General features: G+C 42.6%; 1 protein-coding gene across 6 annotated transcripts in view; it reads right to left on the bottom strand.

The window, feature by feature from the left end:
- NTNG1 (netrin G1) overlaps positions 1-17,220 on the bottom strand; it is a 479,224-nt gene that overhangs the window by 79,245 nt on the left and 382,759 nt on the right. The window lies entirely within an intron of this gene.

Below are 17,220 nucleotides of genomic sequence, written 5' to 3'. Positions count from 1 at the left end.
TAGGACAATTCGAGGTTTACATTTCCCTTCCTAAATGGACTTATGACTTTTCCTACCCTTAAAAGGTATTCATAAGATAGGAAGATATCTCCAATATCCAATCCTTAGGAGAGAGAATAACTTACCAGTCGCTCTGGGTCTGATCGCTGGCACCCCTAGCAATCCCAAAACAGGGCTCTTGAACCCAAGTATGGGGCTCCACAGAGACTTATTGTAAATGCAGTGGATGTGTGCATGCTTGACTTCCACTCTATACAGTTTCTATGGGGCGGTCCGAGAAAGCCAAGGACAGTTCTCCACCTCTAGAAGAGGCAATGAATGGAGCCGAAGTTGAGCATGCCCAACTGCACTCCATTCAAGATGAGGCTTAGCAGAGTCCCTGTTCTTGAGTTTCGAGAGCCATGTTCTTGGGTTCCAGAGCCTTGTTTTCATGTTTTCGAGCTCTGTTCCCAGTAATCAAGTTATACCCTATTTGCTTGGTAGGAAATTACTTATCTTGGAAATAATCTTTTAATGACTTTATCTATTGTCCCTCTGAAAAAGTAATTAATTCTTACTATGCCCTGGTTTAAAGCACCACGCTAGTATTTGTTTCTATTTTACCGCTGGAGTGGTGGTACTAATCTAAGCTCCCTGCCCCTAGTATTCTACTTACCATCCTTCATCTGTTCTCAGCACAGCTATCGTTGGTCTTCTGCAGGTTGTGACCTGCTGGATTGCTCTTGTGTTTGCTGGGCGATCCGGAAGTCACAACTCAATGTAAGTCTCTGAGAGCCAGAACAAGGCCAGAACAAGGCTCTCTCAGACTTGCATTGAGCGCTTGTGACCATAACCTCTGACTTATGATTAGTCAGAAGTTGTGGTCTCACGATGGCACAGCAAGACCGAGGTGGCACCGGAAAGAGCTGAAGGCAGCAGCTGGTAAGTATAAAACTAGGGTCAGCGAAATTAGATCAATGGCACCACTCCAGCGCTGAAATAAAAAAATATTGGAGTGGTGCTTTAATAACCACTATATCTTAGTATTGTGCAGCTATGCAGTGACTTAGTACAGAAATTAACTAGTATTTCTACTGTATATGCAAAATCACATCTATGTCAAGGTGTTTGCTAGAACATTATAAATATAACAAATCGATGTAAATGGATGTAACCACTTGTATCTGTTTGCAGTATAAAATATTTCTGCTGCGGCACATCAATTCCTGAGAGCAACATCAATTCTTGAGAGCATCTCCTGCAAACCATGGATAAGGGACTGGACTACATCACCTTATTAGCCATGATCCTCAAGATCTGCTGTAAGGGACAGCATTGCATCACCGTATTAGCCATGATCCTCAAGATCTGCTGTAATGGACTGGGTTGCATCACCTAATTAGCCTTGATCCTCAAGATCTGCTCTAAGGGACTGGGTTACATCATCTTATTAGCCTTGATCCTCAAGATCTGCTGTAAGGGACTGGGTTATATAATCTTATTTGCCTTGATCCTCAAGATCTGCTGTAAGGGACTGGGTTACATCATCTTATTAGCCTTGATCCTCAAGATCTGCTGTAAGGGACTGGGTTATATAATCTTATTTGCCTTGATCCTCAAGATCTGCTGTAAGGGACTGGGTTACATCATCTTATTAGCCTTGATCCTCAAGATTGGCTGTAATGGACTGGGTTACATCCCTTTATTAGCCTTGATCCTCAAGATTTGAAGTAAGGGACTGGGTTACATCATCTTATTAGCCTTGATCCTCAAGATTGGCTGTAATGGACTGGGTTACATCCCTTTATTAGCCTTGATCCTCAAGATTTGAAGTAAGGGACTGGGTTACATCATCTTATTAGCCTTGATCCTCAAGATGTGCTGTAAGAGACTGGGTTGCATCACTTTATTAGCCATGATCATCAAGATCTGCTGTAAGGGACTGGGTTACTTCACCTTATTAGCAATAATCCTCAAGATCTGCTGCAAGGGACTTTGTTACACCACTTTATTAGCCATGAGCCTCAAGATCTGCTGCAAGGGACTGGGTTACATCATATTATTAGCCTTGGTCCTCAAGATCTGCTGTAAGGGACTGAGTTACATCACCTTATTAGCCTTGATCCTCAAGATCTGCTGTAAGGGACTGGGCTACATCATCTTATTGGCCATGATCCTCAAGGTTTGCTGTAAGGGACTGAGTTATATCACCTAATTAGCCTTGATCCTCAAGATTTGCTGTAAGGGACTATGTTAAGCCATTTTATTAGCCTTGATCTTCAAGATCTGCTGTAAGGGACTGGGCTACATCACCTTATTAGCCATAATCCTCAAGATCTGTTGTAAGGGACTGGGTTACATCTTATTAGCCTTGATCCTCAAGATCTGCTGTAAGGGACTGGGTTACATCATCTTATTAGCCTTGATCCTCATGATTTGCTGTAATGGACTGGGTTACATCACTTAATTAGCCTTGATCCTCAAGATTTGAAGTAAAGGACTGAGTTACATCACCTTATTAGCCTTGATCCTCAAAACGTGCTGTAAGAAACTGGGTTGCATCACATTATTAGCCATGATCATCAAGATCTGCTGTAAGGGACTGGGTTACTTCAACTTATTAGCAATAATCCTCAAGATCTGCTGTAAGGGACTTTGTTACACCACTTTATTAGCTATGAGCCTCAAGATCTGCTGCAAGGGACTGGGTTACATCATATTATTAGCCTTGATCCTCAAGATCTGCTGTAAGGGACTGAGTTATATCACCTTATTAGCCTTGATCCTCGAGATCTGCTGTAAGGGACTGGACTACATGATCTTATTAGCCATGATCCCCAAGATTTGCTGTAAGGGACTGAGTTACATCACCTTGTTATCCTTGATCCTCAAGATCTGCTGTAAGGGACTAGGTTACGCCATCTTATTAGCCTTGATCTTCAAGATCTGATGTAAGGGACTGGGCTACATCTCCTTATTAGCCATAATCCTCAAGATCTGCTGTTAGGGTACCGTCACACAGTGGCACTTTTGTCGCTACGACGGTACGATTCGTGACGTTCCAAGCGATATCGTTACGATATCGCTGTGTCTGACACGCAGCAGCGATCAAGGATCCTGCTGAGAATCGTACGTTGTAGCAGATCGTTTGGAACTTTCTTTCGTCGCTTGATCTCCCGCTGTCATCGCTAGATCGGTGTGTGTGATACCGATCTAGCGATGCGTTCGCTTGTAACGGGGGTAAACATCGGGTTACTAAGCGCAGGGCCGCGCTTAGTAACCCGATGTTTACCCTGGTTACCAGCGTAAAAAGCAAACAAACAGTACATACTTACATTCCGGTGTCCATCAGGTCCCTTGCCGTCTGCTTCCCGCACTCACTGACTGCCGGCTGTAAAGTGAAAGCAGAGCACAGCGGTGACTCACCGCTGTGCTGTGCTTTCACTTTACGGCCGGCAGTCAGTGAGTGCGGGAAGCAGACGGCAAGGGACCTGACGGACACCGGAATGGGTTAGTATGTACTGTTTGTTTTTTTACGCTGGTAACCAGGGTAAACATCGGGTTACTAAGCGCGGCCCTGCGCTTAGTAACCCGATGTTTACCCTGGTTACCCGGGGACTTCGCAATCGTTGGTCGCAGGAGAGCTGTCTGTGTGACAGCTCTCCAGCGACCACACTACGACTTACCAACGATCACGGCCAGGTCGTATCGCTGGTCGTGATCATTGGTAAATCGTATAGTGTGACGGTACCCTAAGGGACTGGGTTACATCACCATATTAACCTTGATCCTCAAGATATGTTGTAAGGGACTGGGTTGCATCACTTTATTAGCCATGATCCTCAAGATCTGCTGTAAAGGACTGGGTTACATCACCTTATTAGCCTTGATCCTCAAAATGTGCTGTAAAGGACTGGGTTGCATCACCTTATTAGCCTTGATCCTCAAGATCTGCTGTAAGGGACAGGTCTACATCACCATATTCGCCATGATCCTTAAGATCTGCTGTACGGGACTAGGTTACATCACCTTATTAGCCATGATCCTCAAGATCTGCTGTAGGGGATTGGGCTACATCACCATATTCACCATGATCCTCAAGATCTGCTGTAAGGGACTGGTCTACATCACCATATTCACCATGATCCTCAAAATCTGCTGTAAGGGACTAGGTTACATCATCTTATTAGCCATGATCCTCAAGGTTTGCTGTAAGGGACTGAGTTACATCACTTTATTAGCCTTGATCCTCAAGATTTGCTGTAAGGGACTAGGTTACGCCATCTTATTAGCCTTGATCTTCAAGATCTGCTGTAAGGGACTGGGCTACATCACTTTATTAGCCATGATCCTCAAGTTTTGTTGTAAGGGACTGGGTTACATCTTATTAGCCTTCATTCTCAAGATCTGCTTTAAGGGACTGGGCTACATCACCATATTCACCATGATCCTCAAGATCTGCTGTAAGGGACTGGGTTACATCACCTTATTAGCCATGATCCTCAAGATCTGCTGTAAGGGACTTGGTTTCATCACCTCATTAGCCTTGATCTCAAGATCTGCTTTATAGGATTGCGCTACATCACCTTATTAGCCTTGATCCTCAAGATGTGCTGTAAGAGACTGGGTTGCATCACCTTATTAGCCTTGATCCTCAAGATCTGCTGTAAGGGACTGGGTTACATCACCATATTCGCCATGATCCTCAAGATCTGCTGTAAGGGATTGGTTACATCACCTTATTAGCCTTGATCCTCAAGATCTGCTGTAAGGGACTGGGCTACATCACCATATTTACCATGATCCTCAAGATCTGCTGTAAGGGACTGGGTTACATCACTTTATTAGCCACGATCCTCAAGATCTGCTGTAAGGGACTGGGTTACATCACTTTATTCACCATGATACTCAAGATCTGCTGTAAGGGACTGGGTTACATCACCTTATTAGCCACGATCCTCAAGATCTGCTGTAAGGGACTGGGTTACACATCACCTTATTAGCCATGATCCTCAAGATCTGCTTTATGGGACTGGGCTACATCACCTTATTAGCCATGATCCTCAAGATCTGCTTTATGGGATTGCGCTACATCACCTTTTTAGCCTTGATCCTCAACATATGATGTAAGGGACTGGGTTGCATCACTTTATTAGCCACGATACTCAAGATCTGCTGTAAGGGACTGGGTTACATCACTTTATTCACCATGATCCTCAAGATCTGCTGTAAGGGACTGGGTTACATCACCTTATGCACCATGATCCTCAAGATCTGCTGTAAGGGACTGGGTTACATCACCTTATTAGCCATGATCCTCAAGATCTGCTGTAAGGGACTTGGTTTCATCACCTCATTAGCGTTGATCTCAAGATCTGCTGTAATGGACTGGGTTACATCACCTTATTAGCCTTGATCCTCAAGATCTGCTGTAAGGGACTGGGTTACACATCACCTTATTAGCCATGATCCTCAAGATCTGCTTTATGGGACTGGGCAACATCAACTTATTAGCCTTGATCCTAAAGATCTGCTTTATGGGATTGCGCTACATCACCTTATTAGCTTTGATCCTCAGGATCTGATGGAAGGGACTGGGTTGCATTACCTTATTAGCCTTGATCCTCAAGATGTGCTGTAAAGGACTGGGTTGCATTACCTTATTAGCCTTGGTCCTCAAGATCTGCTGTAAGGGACTGGGTTACATCACCTTATTAGCCATGATCCTCAAGATCTGCTGTAAGGGACTTTTTTACATCACCTTGTTAGCCATAATCCTCAAGATCTGCTGTAAAGGACTGGGTTGCATTACCTTATTAGCCATAATCCTCAAGATCTGCTGTAAGGGACTGGGTTTCTCTAGAATTTATCACTTTAGTTTACTGCTTATATGTATATAGGTATACAGTATGTTACACCCGAGGTCGTGTAAATCGGATAGTAAAACAGAATATGTTTTCTGGACAAGTAGAGATGGGCAGTAAGTGAATTCATATTGCCTAGAAGAAGATCTTGGGCCAGCTGAAATGCTGGGCTCACTAGCTGAAATCTTTACTTTTCATCTATTTTTCTACATAAAGTCTTTTGTTTTTTCAAAGCAGTACATCCATTTTAGGCTAGGACTACACAACGACATGTGTCACACGGCACTGATATTGCAGCAACACACTGCAACATTGGATGTTGTCACGTTGCGACCATGACACAGAGTCACAAATGTTTCCATATGTGTTGGATTTTCTGTGCTTGGTCACAAGTATCACAAGTATCAAACGACAAACTAAGCATAGATAAATTAACTCCCGTGCAACATGTCACTCTATTGCGACTTATGTGCAACTTGGCTTTTGTATCAATTGCATCAATTGTTTTTGTATCGTGACTCTTCTTAAGCTGCTGTAGCACGTCACATGTCACTGTGAATATTTGAAGCTTAGGGTGTGTAGGTGATCGGATTGGACCCTAGCCTAAAGTGCATCCTTTCCTTTCCTTGATTTTGTCTAGAATTAATAAACATCACCTCATTGCTAGTAAAGTATTCAGAAGAGCTCTTCTTTTCCTTCCCCTCACAGGAGTACCTGCATAAAGACTCATATTTAATTAAATAAGTTGGCAAATATGGATATGTTTTATTCATCTTATAGAATTTGGTAGGAAACCACATAGTTGGTATTGTGGTGAACATTTTCCCCTAAACAGCATAAAAATGGTGATACCGGACTTTAATTGTAAGCCCTTACATCCAATTTGTAATGTAAGCATGGAGTCAAGTTATCTGACATGATGTCATGCAGTGGTTAAAATAAAATGGTGAATGAACCTTCCCCACTTGAATAGCTGCGTAAAATGATATCATCAAATAGAGTAAAAATTCTGAAAATCAGTAGCCAAAATTCATCACAGGGAATGAGCATCAGCGATTCTGTTTTCTAGAGAATATAGTCAGATACAAATGGAGGAGGTCAATGTTTGACGGCCTAAAAAATGTAAGCGATGGGAAGGACCACATGACTGAAACACAAAGCAGATGAGCAATGTGATAGATGAGAAAACCCAAAGACATCAAGTGAATGAGACAGAAGCAGCAGGCACAATCAGGAGGAGTTTGGGGAATATAAAATAACAATTATCTTTTATATCCAGGAATTTTTTATTGTCATTGGAAACATGAAGAAAGCTGCAAATAAAACTACTAATCTATCCTGCATTTGTGTATATCAGTTCTGTATATGTGTCTTCTTTTATGCAATGTCTGTATGTAATACAAGGGTATTTCAACAAGAATATCTCTAGGCATGTCAATCACATGACTAGGGTTGGAGTTGAGGATCCAAAAAAAGGGCACTCCTGCTAATTTCTGGAATACAGTGGCGTGTGAAAGTGTTCACCCACTTTGCTTTTTACTCATTTTGCTACAATACAATCTGTGTTTAAATAATATTGTAATCCAATTTGTGTGTGATGCATCAGCACAAAATAGTTTAGGCTGGTTGAAAAATATAGGAGTAAATTAAATTTATGAGATCAAATAAATAAAATTTGGTGTGTGTATATGTATTTGCTACTTTTGCTATGAAGCCCCTAAAAATTTCTGGTGCAAGCAATTACCTTCATAAGTCACATGCTTAGTGAAAGGAAGTCCATCCGCGTGCAATCTAAGTGTCACACATCGGTCAATATATACACTTAACCTTTTCTGAAAGGCCACAGAGGCTGCAACACCATCAAGCGAGAGGCACCACTAACCAAACAACACCATGAAGACCAAGGAGATCTCCAAACAAGTCAGGGACAAAGTTGTTGAGAAGTACATCTCAGGGTTCGGTTATAAAAAAAAAAATCTCAATCTCTGATGATCCCCTGGAGCACCATCAAATCCATTATCATCAAATGTAAAAAACATGGTACCACAACAAACCTGCCAAAAAAGGGCCACCCACCAAAACTCTCAGCTCGGGCAGGTAGGGAATTAATACGAGAAGCAGCAGAGACCAAAGGTAATGCTTAAGGAGCTGCAGAGTTCCCAAGCAGAGACAAGAGTATCTGTCTATATGACCACAATAAACCGTAAACTCCATAGAGGTGGCCATTATGGAAGAGTGGGCAGAAAAAAGCCATTACTTACACACAAAAATTGTAAGGCTCGTTTTGAGCTTGCCAAAAGAATATCGGAGACTCTCCAAATGCATGGCGGAAGGTGCTGCGATCAGATTAGACCAAAATTGAACTTTTTGGCCACAAAGGTAAATGCTATGTCTGGTGCCAAACCAACACAGTTCATCACCCCAGGAACACCATCCCCACAGTGAAACATGGTAGTGGCAGCATCATGTTGTGAGGATGTTTTTTGACAGCAGGGACAGGAAAAATGGACCAAACCAAGGAGGAGATGGATGTGCGAAATACAGGGATATTCTGGTGCAAAACCTGTTTCAGCCTGTCAGTGATTTCAGACTGGGATGCAGGTTCACTTTCCAACAAGTCAATGACCTACAGCATACTGCAAAAGCAACACTTGAGTGGTTTAAGAGGAAACGTGTAAATATTTGAGTGTGGCCTAGTCAAAGCCCAGACCTTAATTCAACTAGAGTCTGTGGTCAGACTTGAAGATTGCTGGTCACCAGAGGAAACCATCTAATTTGAACAAGCTGGAGCAGTTTTGCCTTGCGGAATTGGCAAAAATCCCAGTGGCAAGATGTGGAAAGATCATAGAAACTTATCCAATGTGACTTGAAGATGTAATTGCAACAAAAGGAGGTTCTACCAAGTACTGACTTTAGGGGGGAGAATAGTTATGCACACTGAAGTTTTCAGTTATTTTGTCCTATTTGTTGCTTGCTTCACATTAAAAAGAAAAATAAATATTCACAGTTGTAGGAATGTTCTTTTCATGAACCCTAAAAAAACAACAACAGTGAATTTCCTGGTTGTGAGGTAGCAAATCATGAAAAATGCCAAGGGATTGAATACTTTTGCAAGCCACTGAATGTGGATCCTAGTTTTCAATAAAGAGATGGCTGTTCATGCTCCTAAATGTATCTGATAAGATAAATGTTCTAAAACATCCCATCATCGGAATGCCCCTTAATGGCCAATGGGTATAATTACCAAATTTGATGATGCAGTAATAATAAAGGAAATATATTTTAAGTATAGTAGAATAAATCTGTTTAATTCTAAAATTACCATATGTGTGCTTAGCAAGGTGACACATCCACTGGTAGCTAAGATAAACCCAAACAAGATCTTCATTGAAGGTCTTGTAAGGTCATTGGAGCAGAAAAGGGAACACGGTACTACATTCTCAATGCAAGATGCTCCAGTGGAAGCCTATCCCTAATGCCATGACCAAAGAGAACTTGGCACTCTTTTTCAAGTTGCTGTATCACAGCGCTTCTCACCAGAGCGGTCATATCGCCACTCACTGAGCTTCTGTACATTTTAGGCCAGGGTCACCCTTGCAAGTGCAAGACACTCGCGTGAGTCTCCCGCATCAATACCCGGCACTGCCGCCGGCACTCAGGACCGGAGCATTCATCTGCATAGAAATACATTCCGCCGCACGCTCTGGCCCCGAATGGCGGCGGCAGCGCTGGGTATTGATGCAAGAGACTCACACGAGTTTCTCTCATTGCACTCGCAAGTGTGACCCCGGCCTTAATCATTGTCTCTTCCTACCATTTTACATATATGAATATGTTTTATACAACTTTACTTGTGGTTTATGTGTAGTCTGATCAATCACTGTGGCTAATAAACTAACCGTTCCCTGGAACACTGCTCTTCTTCCAATATATATTGGTATAATAAACTGGAACTATTATTGAAGAATATTGCTCTGCAATAGATGCTTTCCCTCAAGATCCCATTAAAAATGAATATTGTCAACTTATAACTGTATAGACTGAATGCTGCTTTGAGATGGATACAACAAAAGGTACAATAGGGAATAAAGACGATAAGGTCATAACTGTAATCTGTACAATATGTAGCACTACATTCTGTGTGAGGTATGACATTTCTGAACTTGACATATAGATACAAAGATGACACCATAGAAAAATCGACCAGGCTTTGTCATTACGAAATCTGGTTGACTGTTCGGAAAGCTTTCATTGATATCTATCCTGCCCATGTCAAAGGAAAATTAGAAAATGCATAAATGACACTAGATAGTATCTAGAATGTCACATTTCCCATAACAACCCACCAACCCAATACTCTACTCCTCTCCAAACAACTCAAACGCAAATCACATCTTCTACTATCATCTCTCATTTCCTTTTCCCTTACTTTACTATTCTTCTTTTTTCTTAATACGTAAAGGGGTGATCCGAAACAAAAATGAATTTTAATCCTAAATGTCAATCTATTCATTATAACAATCTAATCTCTTTTCTTATATACATTAATTTAGTTTAACTAAAAAGTTCCTATCATTTTCTCACTACATTAAATCCTTTTTTTTATTTGTACAACTTCTTCCTTGATGACGTTTCATTTGAGAATTCTCAGTGCATGTTGGGATACTCAAATGAAGCTACCACAGCTTCTGCGCCATCCCAGAAATGAAACATACTCAGTGACCTCTGTTTCGGGGACTAGTCCCAGCTCTATTTGTCAATTATGACAGAAACTCTGTAGGATCTTGTCATTCAGCACTATGCATAGTGACAGTGCGCTCACCATCTCTGATCAGAAATATCAAGCAGGAAAGAAAGCGCACTGTTAGTGCACATTGTAAGAAGATTAAACAGTGTGCAGGAAAAGCAGAGATCAGCATTACCAAGTGACATTGTGCAGTAGAGAAAGGACTAGCCCAGTCCCTGAAATGGAGGTCACTGATGATGCTTTTTTTCAGGGAAGGTGCAGAGGCTTCAGCAGTGACCGCAGCCTTTGCCCTCTGATGATGATTCATTTGAGTATCCCAGCATGCACTGGGATTCTCAAACAAAGCATCATAAAAGAGGTTGTTGCAAAAAAATTTAGATAGATAGTGCAGATAGGGAAGAATAGGGACTTTTTAATTAAAGTATATTAAAAAAGAGATTAGACTATGGCATTAAATAGTGATTTAGGCTTAAAATGAACTTTTGTTTCGGACCACACTTTTATCACTGATGGAAAGAGCCAGTAGATTTTATAGTATCTTCTGTTTTTGGGGGGGACCGATGGCAGGACATGAAGTATAAAATAATAAAAAAGCATAAGTTACCTATTCAATCCACCTGCTGTTTCGGTTACTCTGCTCTTCTGGTTCCTGCCAGCCTTGAAGTGATGATGCCACAGCCATCATTAACATGACTGTTGCAGCCAATCCTTGTCCTCAAAGGTGACATTTGCATGTCCTGCCCATGATCTTAAAAGACAGTGATTGGCGGCAACAGTAAAGTACGGTAAGTAAGGAACATAACATTGTTGCTGCAGGATTTGTGGGAATTGCTAGGGTGGGTAATTCTATTTTTATTTTATACCATCTCCTAACCTTAGCCTAATTTTTTAACAACCCTGACAATCCTTTCAAGCTTCCATGATTCAAAGGTTTTTCCCATCTGTAAAATGTAGTGCATATCCACAAGATATGTCATAAAGATCCAATAGATGATGGTCCCACTGGTGTCCTGTTTTCAAAAAGACATCCAATCCTGTAGATATGCCATACTCTTGCCTTCCTCGGCCTCACAGAAACATGGCTGACACCCTCTGACACCGCCTTCCCTGCTGCGCTGTGTTATGGCGGCCCCCACTTCACCCACATGCCTCGAGTGGAGGTGTGGGTCTTCTCCTTTCCACTAACTGCACCTTTAACCCAATACCACCTCTTCCCTTCCTCATCCTCCCTTCTTTTGAAGTCCACTCTGTCTGCATTTACTCTCCCTCCAACCTCCAAGTGGCCGTCATATACCAACCTCGGGACCCGGCCACTGCCTTTATTGACCAATTCTCTACCTGGCTTCATAACTTTCTTTCCACTGACATTTCCACTATCATCATGGGTGACTTTATCATCCCCACTGATACCCTTCAGTCAACACTTCATCTTTTGAACTTGCTCAGAGGTCTTCCTCAGCCACCCACACAGACGGACATACATTAGACCTGGTCTTCACCTGTCTCTGCTCTCTATCTAACTTCACCACCTCCCCTCTCCCTCTATCTGACCACCATCTGCTCGCTTTCTCATCCCTGTCCTCCTCACCTGTCACCCATGTGCAGCAACATGCGCACCCCTGAGAAACCTCGCACACCTAGACACCCACACACTCTCTGACTCTATCCTACCACTGGCATCCATATCCTCACTCCAGGACACAGACAGTGACACTGCTTTCTATAATGCCACTCTCCATCAGCTATTGACACGGTCACCCCTCTTGTTCATGGCATAGTGTGACATATCAATAGACAACCCTGGCACAATAACATCACTAAAAAGCTCTGGCAAATGTCCAGGATTGCAGAGCGGCATTGGAAGAAAACAAATTCGCAAGATGATTTCACTGCATTCAAACATGCAACGCTCGCTTTCAAATCTGCCCTCACCTCTGCTAAACAGGCCCACTTCACAACCCTTGTTTCCTCCCTATCCTCCAACCCCAAACAGTTATTCAAAAATTTTAACTCCTTCCTCCACCCACCACTGCCCCTCCAACCTCCCACATCTCTGCTGAGGACTTTGCTACATACTTCTCCAACATCATTGAAGGGGAGCTTAATTGTCTCCTCTCCAAATCACACCTCACCACTTGTGCAGTAGACTCCATCCCATCCCACTTCCTCCCCAACCTCACCATCACACTTACACCATCCCTAACCCATCTCTTCAACCTATCACTAACTTCTGGAACCTTCCCATCTGCTTTCAAACATGCCACAGTCACACATATACTTAAAAAGCCAACCCTAGACCCAACCACTATGTCCAGCTATCGGCCAATATCTCTGCTCCCTTTCGCTTCCAAACTCCTGAAGCAGCACGTCCACGCTGAACTTTCCTCCCACCTCTCATCTAACTTGCTCTTTGACAATCTACAATCTGGTTTCCATCCCCATCATTCCACTGAGACTGCCCTGACCAGAATTACTAATGACCTACTTACAGCCAAAGCTAACGGACAATACTCTATACTCCTCTTTCTAGACCTGTCCTCTGCTTTCGACACAGTTGACCACTGCCTCCTACTACAGATCCTCTCCTCCTTTTGCATCAAAGACCTCACACTATCCTGGATCTCCTTATACCTCTCCAACCGCACATTCAGCATCTCCCACTCCCACACTCCCTCCTCATCCTATCCTCTATCTGTCTCTGTTGGAGTCCCCCAAGGCTCTGTTCTAGGTCCCTTACTCTTCTCAATCTATACACTTGGCCTGGGACAACTCAAAGTCCCATGGATTCCAGTACCACCAGTATGCTGATGACACTCAGATCTACCTCTCTGGCCCAGATGTCACCTCTCTGCTGTCCAGAATCCCGGAGTGTCTATCAGCTATATCCTCCTTCTTCTCCTCTCGCTTCCTCAAACTCAGTGTGGACAAATCTGAACTCATCATCTTTCCTCCGTCTCACAGATCTTCCTTCCTGATCTATCTATCACCATTAATGACATCATGCTATCCCCTGTAACGGAAGTCCGCTTCCTCGAAGTAACCCTTGACTCTGCCCTGTCATTCAAACCGCACATCCATGCTTTTTCCAACTCCTGTCCCCTCCAGCTCAAAAATATCTCCAGAATCCATCCTTTCCTCAGCCCTCAATCTACTAAAATGCTTGTGCATGCCCTCATCATCTCCCGCCTCAACTACTGCAACATCCTTTTCTGTGGCCTCCCTGCTAACACTCTTGCACCTCTCCAGTCCATCCTTAACTCTGCTGCCCGACAAATTCATCTCTCTCCTCGCTACTCCACTGCTTCTCCTTTCTGCAAATCTCTTCACTGGCTCCCATTCCCTCAGCGTATCCAGTTCAAATGACTAATAATGACCTACAAGGCCATCCACAACCTTTCTCCTCCATATATCTCTGTCCATATCTTCTGTCACGTAATCTTCTGTCCACCCAAGACCTCATTCTCTCCTCCACACTTATTCACTCCTTACCTAATCACCTCCAAGACTTCTCCCGAATATTACCCATCCTCTGGAATTCTGTGCCCCAACACATCCGACTATCAACCACATTCAGATCCTTCAGATGGAACCTGAAAAACCACCTTTTCAAGAAAGCCTACAGCCTGCCATGACCCCGCTGCCTCCTTTCCACCGCCGGAGCTACCGCCTTGCCAACACCGGAGCTGCCGCAACCCCCCCAACCCATTGTCTCCTTTCCCACCCTCCTGTAGAATGTAAGCCCACAAGGGCCGGGTCCTCACCTCTCTGTATCAGTCTGTCATTGTTAGTTTGCTTACTGTAAGTGATGTCTGTAATTTTTATGTAACCCCTCTTCACGTACAGCACCATGGAATCAATGGTGCTATATAAATAAATAATAATAATACTAATAATTGTATCAGATTGAAATGGCCCTAACATAGCAAATCTGCAATGGAGGCTGATTTTTACTGTTTGGAGAAGATCACTCTAATTCTCTTGTAACCTGATCAATGCATATTATCCCACATTTTATATGTTTGTGGACTTATTTTCACTTTGATCAGTGAATATTTGCTGCATGTTGCCAAGAACCATTGAAGAATATCGTCCTATAGTAATGATTTTCTATTTGGAAAGTCCTGTATGTAAAGATACATTCTTTCTCAGACGCTAGATCATGTCATGCATTAATCAAATGTATTCAGAACCATATTTCTCCATTACTTGCGGATTTAAAGCCTAGGGGTGAGATATGAAAAGAAGTTTTGATTTACACAGATGCTAGTTTTATATATCTCATGCAAATATGTTTTCAAGTAGCATCTAGTAATGCATTCTTCTAGAGGAGCGAAACCAATAAACGCTGGCTTCAAGTCATCTGCCCAATGTAAGGCGCTAATTAATTGCACAGAACAAATTTACAAACCTACCTGTTGTTAGTCATTATCTCTGTCTTGTTATGTTAAGAATTAGGTTTATTGATTTGGTTTTCACTCGGCAAGATCCACAGCGCTGCCTTTTTAGGACTTTTATAAAGATTCAATTGCCAAAGGGTCTGTTGTAAAAAATAGCAAGTACCACTTAATTTAAGTTAGTTACAAGTTTTTTTCTACATCTTTCATAGAGCAAGGAGCGCGATCGATAGGCCTTTTATGCTCTAAATAGGTAGGATGAGGATAGCTGTTATGTACTGCTTAAATGATCAGAGAAACCCCACAAAGAACATTGTCCATTTCGATACTGTGCAACTTTTATAGTCCTGAATACGATTGGAGGCTGGAATTTACTTGGCAGGTGCAGTTACAAAAGCTATAAGCAATAAACTGATACCTTTTTGTGTTTGGATCCAATAGAAAGACAGTTTTTGTGCTACAAATACATTTTTACTCTACTAGATCAAAGAAGTCCAACCATGATTTTTTTTTCACCGAAACCTGTGTATGTAGTATGTTACTATGTGGTACTATACTCATCTGTCGCTGCTCTCTCCTGTTTCCATCGGCACTCTGCTTCTCTTCTCAGTGACATCATTGATCTTTAGACTCTACAAATCACACCGCGCTCTTCGTGACCCATCAGTGGCTTTTATATTGTAGGTCTATGTGCATCAGAACAAGACATTGTAGGCTTTCATTGTAAAAGAGACTTCCGGCTCACGCATAGAGCATAGAATGAGTGATCCCGAGAGTGTGGATTGCCGTCACGTCACTGAGAAGAGGATCAGAATGGTGCTGAAGACTGGAGATGATGGTGATAGGGAAGTATGTCAACACACTGACACTACAGTACATGCACATATACACAGATATAAACAGGTTCATGGGAGAGATTCTTTAATGAAAATCCTCAGGTAGTCAACCTGTTCCTCAACCTGTCACAAAACTGTTTGCAATTGAATACTAATTGTAAAACTTTACTGCTGGTGGTGAAGTTTTACACTAAGGCCGGGGTCACACTTGCGAGTGTAATGCGAGAAACTCGCATCAATACCCGGCACTGCCGCTGGCACTCAGACTGGAGCATTCAGCTGCACAGAAATACATGTATCCGCACACTCCGGTCCCGAGTGCTGACGGCAGTGCTGGGTATTGAGATGAGAGACTTGCGCGAGTTTCTCGCATTACACTCAGAAGTGTGGCATCGGCCTAAGACAATTACTTCAGCTACATACTCGTGGAAAGAAAGTATGAGTGTTAGGCTAGGTTTCACATTTGCGGTTGAGTCCGCAGCTTATCGCATGCAAACGCATGCAAATGCATGATAACGCAGCATTTTTTTATCCGCATCAGCTTACGCATGATGGCAAAAAAACTGCAGTGTTTGCATGCGTTTTTTCATGCGTTTGCATTCTTTATGCGCCTGTGTGTGATATTTCCAGGAGGGTGTTTCTCAATGGGCGTGTCTAAATCAGTCCCTGGACATGCGCAGTCCGAAGTACGTAAGCGCATCGAACGCATGCGTACACAAAGACATGCGTATGCATGCATTCCCATAGACAGTAATGCGTTTTTTAACGCACTCATCCGCATGCGCATGCCTGTGCATATTTGATGGAAATTTGCCACCTCAAAAATTCCAACATGGTGTGTTAGCTGCGCCCCACCACACATCACGAAAAAACGCCTGCGTAAGCAAACGCGGGCGAACGCATGCAAACACATGCACCTGCGTCTAGAATGTTAAAGATAGGAAATCAAGACTCATGCGGATGAATGCGTCAGAAGCGTTGTGGACACAACCGCAAATGTGAAACCAGCCTCAGTACAGACACAAGGGTTTAGGCACATTCATCTCGTAGACTGGATGCAGATTAGTGCTTGGGATTGTGCTGTGACTTCCTGCTGAGAGGGGAGGATAGAGCTGCGCCATCTTACTGTACTCTTGTGTTCTTTCTTGTTCATAAACACATTGTAAAAAGTGGAAAAACAAAAAATAAAAAAGCTGATTCTTTACATAATTTGGGGTAAATTGGAAACATCTTTTTTTTTTAGGGGGACAGTTTTGGGGTCCATCAAACTAGAATACTATAAAATTCTATGATTACCAGTACCAGTCCTATAATTATAACATTTCTGCTATTATTTGATGTGTAGTAGAAAATATATTTTTGTTATGTTTTATGCAATGTTTTATGACTTTATGTTAAAT

This window comes from Ranitomeya imitator, chromosome 8 (assembly GCF_032444005.1).
Source record: "Ranitomeya imitator isolate aRanImi1 chromosome 8, aRanImi1.pri, whole genome shotgun sequence".
Lineage (NCBI taxonomy): Eukaryota > Metazoa > Chordata > Amphibia > Anura > Dendrobatidae > Ranitomeya > Ranitomeya imitator.
This window is presented reverse-complemented; position numbering and strand designations above follow the sequence as displayed.